Here is a 5,338-nt window from a genome sequence, read left to right as displayed (position 1 = left end):
TGTTACCGAGGACTTGTCAGAGGACTTGTCGGTTTAACGGTTGAGGAGGCAAAGGCCAGAAGGTGAGGAGCATTGGCTGAGCTCTGTGGCAGGGCACGGGGGCCTCCAGATGAAGCCGTAAAGGGGGCTCTGCAATTTGGTGTGATGGAGACTATGCTGGCTGGGAACATAACTCTCCCAGGTTTGCCAGCAGAGACAATCACCCTATGCTAACATGCCCTGTCCTTCCACTTTACTCACCTAAATATCTGTCCCCAGGCATCTAGACATCATTCTCTCTTTGCCAGGGCCCCACACCCAAGTTTTTCCACCTGTGTCTTCAGGAAACAAAACAGGCATACATGATATCCCCTCCATGGGGGAGTCAGGCAAGGCCTAGGGATTGCTCAGTGGCAAAACATCTCACTGGATGGGCGAGACACCGGCCAAGGCCTGTTCCTACTCAGGTTCTCCTTCCCCTGCCAACAGTAGAGGAGGGGCCTTGCCTGACAGGTGTGGCCCAGCCAGCTGCTGTCAGCACTACCGTGCCACCAAGGAGGGGCCAGGACAGGAGGCTGGGCCCAGCCAGACCCTCCCAACAGCACTCAGCCATGCTTGGGACTCTGGCCTTCAATGAGGAAGTTTTCAGTTCAGAGAAACTCCTGCAGAAATGGGCCAGATGAGCTCCAGCTCAGTAGGAAGAGGTGCTTAGAGCTGAGCTGGAGAAGGGACTGGTTGCTTTCCCAGAAGAGCGCCTAAGTCCTTTTAGCCAACAGTGACTACTCGGGGACAACAGACAGGGTTCCCAGGTGAATTCCCAGCTAGGACAAAGTTGGAAAAAGAAATTTAAGTTAACAAACATGGATGGAGCACACGGTCTGTACCAAGCTCTGTGACTGAACACGAGGCTTCCCAGCACACGAGGCACAGCAGGGAAGCACTATTTATTATAAAAGGCATCGTGCCGGGCAGGGCACCCTGTGCTTGAGGCCCTGGGATGACCACTGTGGAGGTGGCACCTGAGCTGGGTCTTGGGGAACAGCAGATTACTCCAGCAGGTGGCTGGGGAGACTGGTGCAGGCAGAGGGAACAGAGGACTAAGAAGTCACGGAAGCAGGTCAGAGATGAACAGAACAGGGCTAGGACGGGAAGGAGACAAGCTGGGAGATTCCTGCACCTGTCTTTAAGACAGTCTGGGATTTCCTCTGTGAGGGCTGCAGGCCACCACAGGTTCACGTGCAAGGGGACTGCGTATTGAAGGAGGGAGCCAGTGGCCAAATGAAGAAAGTTAGGTGGGCAGTAGGGAACGAGGCCTCAGATTTTAAAACAGCCAAGTACATCCTTTGGTGGTCCCTATGTGAGACCTCACAAAAGGTTCAGGATTTCATGGAGTTGGGGCACCCAGGTAGGGTTTAGAGGCTCAGACAGGAAATCTGGGGGTGTAGGAGAGACTCCATCCTGAAAGAGGACCCAACTGTCCTTCCAGGTGGCTGGCAGCAGGTGGCCATGGGTGCTAACCCCTCACACTTATTGCTTCTTCATTAGAAGCATCTAATTCCCCACTCTGCCTCCCCCCCATGTTCTACTCAACTGGCCTCTCTGCCAGTTCTGCCAGCAAAATTTTGCTGTGGGAAGCCCAGCATTCTGCCTGTGTTAAAGCAAGAAGAAAAACCAATAAACTTACCTTGGGCCGGAGGGTGAACAGATACTGTGAGGCACTCAGCTGCTTTGTAATGTTCATAATGGTCAAAGCCACCATTCCAAAGAAGGAATCAAAGATTTCATGGTTTTATTTAATTTAATTTATTGATGTGTTTATCTTAGGGAATGAAATGGGAGTTAAATGCTATCTTCCTCAATTCTTTTTGCACCATTTGCTTTAGAAATACTTAAGAGTTTTGAAATTCTTTGGGAGAAGAAGCTAATCTTGCAGTTGGGCTGAGTTAAAAGTGCCCTAGGAAGGCCATTTTCTTCCCCTCGTCTCACTCTGTTTCAGAGTCCACAGCCACAGGCCTGCATGCGGGAGGTGGTCAAGGGCTTTGGGGCATCTTCTCTTCATGAGCAGCAGCCAGGTCCCCCAGTGCCCTCCTTTCCGTTCTGTTCACCATGAATGGCAGATTCCTCTGTCCGGGTTGGGTTTCCAATCACCATGGAAACAAACTCGAGGCAGTTTCATTAATCATTTAGAGCACGAGAAGTCTAGGTCAGTCTGATTGCAGCATATAGGGTATCATCTCCAGGCCACATGGGACTCAGTCGATTTGAATTAAAAAAGATTAAGCTGCCCTGGGCTGCCTGGCCCCATCAGTTTAAGTTCTCATGTAACAGTGGTCTCTGGAGCCATATGGATTAGTGAGTGAAGCTATGCATTTATGTGGCAGGATTCAGTGAAACATTAGATGGCTGCAGGTGTCTGAGGGGAAGAGGACAGGGATCACATACAGTTTTTTTTATACTTGTTGCTGTTCTTTTGAAACTGGAAACAATAACTCAGTTTTATTTCTCCAGTGACAGTTACCGTTCTTGCTGACCATGAAATGGTACATTTGTTACCCGGGCAGGGTTTATAGTTCACAACGAAATGGTCTGTGAGGAGCCCAGGCATGGCGGTCTTCCGTGTCTGCTCCGGGGTGGCAGATGAGAATGCCAGCATTTTTCCCCCCTCCTTTGCTATGGAGTGATAAGAAATGCATCAAATAAATATCGATGACATTTTAGTTTTGCTCGAATCAAGATTTATGAGCCCCAGGAAATTGACTTAGAAGCAGCAACAAATCAATGTGGTTCTGAAAGAATTGTGTAGGGACCCCTCAAAATGAGCCCCCCACCCTTCCAAAGTACCTACCTTATTTATGGGCCTCTCTAGGACTTCAAAGAAGCTCAGTAACTTAGGGCAGACTGTTTTATTGCTTCATGGAGCTAAGATGTTTCAGGGGAAAGAGGCAGGTTATAGTGTATTAGGAAGCCTCTTCTGGGCGGTAGGTGAAAGCTTTCTGCATATTGAACTATTGATCTAAAGTTTACTGCACCCTGGCTTCCTACAGAACCATTCCTAAATCTTCTTAGCCGACTTGGCATTGCCTGAAGTCTCAGGTGTTAAGCCCAAAATAGAAAGAACTTTTGTACTCTTCTCACCCCCAGCCCCCTTTCTTAGGGCAACTGCCTTGGACTGGCAAGGAGGCAGCTGGGCCTGGTGTAACTCCGTTACAGGGCTCTGCAGGGCATTTCCGTGGGCTGTCTAGTCCCAATCTTGCGTTTTGATTCTTTCCTTGTGACAGTCATGATCCTGAGTGCTTTGCTGTGAATGTCCGAAAGCAGGGACCAACCTGGATTCTGTGTCCAGCCCTTCTGAACACACCTCATTCCACAGGGGTGGCTCAGGGGGAGCACAAGTCACAAGTTGGGAAACCCGTGCTCTCAAGCTGGCCATGCTACTGCCACCTGGCTGTGTCACCTTGGGCAAGTCATGCTGCTTTCTGGGCCTCTATGTTTCTTGCCTCCCAGATGAGAAACTTGACAGTCTTCCTTCAGTTGTAAGGTTCTAAAATCTCTTCCCACTTACTGAGCACTTGATGGGTTCTGAAAGAGAAGAAAATATGGCCCCAGCTCCCAGGAGTCTATGGCAGTGGGGAAGAGAGGCATGAGCACAGGTCTCCTGAGTCAGCCCTGGGTAACTGCTCCATCTCTGAACTCAATGGCACAAACAGACAGGACGCACAGGGCAGCACCCAGTGCCCTTCTGTCCTGCTACAACTGCCTGCTAATATCTTTGTGAATGGTGGCCTTGGCTCTCCAAGTGGCCTGCAACCCAGCTGGGACAGGACCACACTCTCAGAACCCTACTACACCTGGTAAAGGGCTGAGCTCCTAGGAGGCCAGAGTACTATTAGCTGCCAGACATTGTTCAGAGAGAAGAAAGAACATGGAACATAAGAAACAGAGAGGTAAAGCTCGCACAAGAGGGCACCAAGAGACCCTCCAGAAGCAATACTACGTGTAGCAAATTGGTTTAGACTACAGATAAATGTGCTAGAACTATAACTTTGAATAAGCCGTTTAACTACTCCAAGTCTTGATGCAGCAGGAAAAACCCAGTTTCTGGAGTTGGATGATCCAGTTACCAGTCCTGTCTTGTCACTGCTACTTAATGCAAGCTTAGGGCATCCTCTGGTCTCCCGGGACCTGCTTCAAGAAGGAAGGACTCAACTACAACTACAACTTTGGACTTCTTGCAAATGCAAATCATGTAACCTAACCATATGTACTCTCATGTTAACCCAAAATTTTAAAAATAAATAAATAATAAATAATTTTAAAAAGAAGGAAGGACTTACACTTGTATTTGGGAGAGCTGCCTGCACAAAGTCCTCAGTTACCAACTTCCTAAAGGGATTGCCTCAGCCAAAAAGAGTGATGTAGCCCCGGTCAGCGTCCTTTCTGGTGCAGTCTGTGTCCAAGGAGTGACCAACACAGGGATCTTCCTAGTGCTAACTTGAAACAACTCTGCAAGGCTATCCTAGCTCCAGAGTTCCCTGGGGAGTCAGCTGAGACCTTTATTGGAACTGCATCATAGCTCAACTTTTCTTACTGCCCAATCCTGCTTCCATCCCATCCCCTTTACAGGCATTAAACTCCCAAACCGCCTCATCGCTAAATCTCCATTTCAGAGCTTGCTTCATAGGAAACCTAAACTATGACATTTCACAGATCTGAGCCACAATTCCTCATCTGTAACCCTAAGACAATGACAGTGTCTAGCCCTTACGGCTGTGGTACAAGTTAAATAAGATAATTCACATACAGCATTTAGCTCATTTCCTAGCATAAAGAAAGTATACTATGGACCAGCTGTGCATCTGTCTGATAAACTTGATCTTCAAGAACAAATATGAATCCATAGTGAGGAAATAAAGGGAAAGAATGAGATATGATTTTCCACCTAATATTCTTAATATTCTTCAATGATAACAGAACACTTATTTCAGCTGGTTTCCATCCAGAATAAAAAAAATATTCACCAGTTTTGACAGAAGATAGATGTGTCCACATGATTTAAATTCTGGCCAATAGTATAGGTAAAAAAGTGTCAGATGCAAGTTCCAAAGAGTGTCCTTAAAGACAAGAAACTGCCCTCTCTCTTTCTTTTCTCCTTGGTGAAATATGAATATAATGGCTGGGGGTTCAGCAGCTATCTTGGGCCAAAAGTGATCTTGGAAACGGCAACCAGGAACAGCAGAGCAACAAGATAGAAAGATCCTGGGTCACCCCTCACCAGCCCTGGGATTCTTCCAGACTAGCACATGAGAGAGAAACACACCACTGTCATTTTGGTTACTTATTCCAAACCTGATCCTAATTT

Source organism: Otolemur garnettii, unplaced genomic scaffold, assembly GCF_000181295.1.
Source record: "Otolemur garnettii isolate 467f Iridium unplaced genomic scaffold, OtoGar3 scaffold00024, whole genome shotgun sequence".
NCBI classification, from domain to species: domain Eukaryota; kingdom Metazoa; phylum Chordata; class Mammalia; order Primates; family Galagidae; genus Otolemur; species Otolemur garnettii.
Note: the sequence above shows the minus strand (reverse complement) of the source record.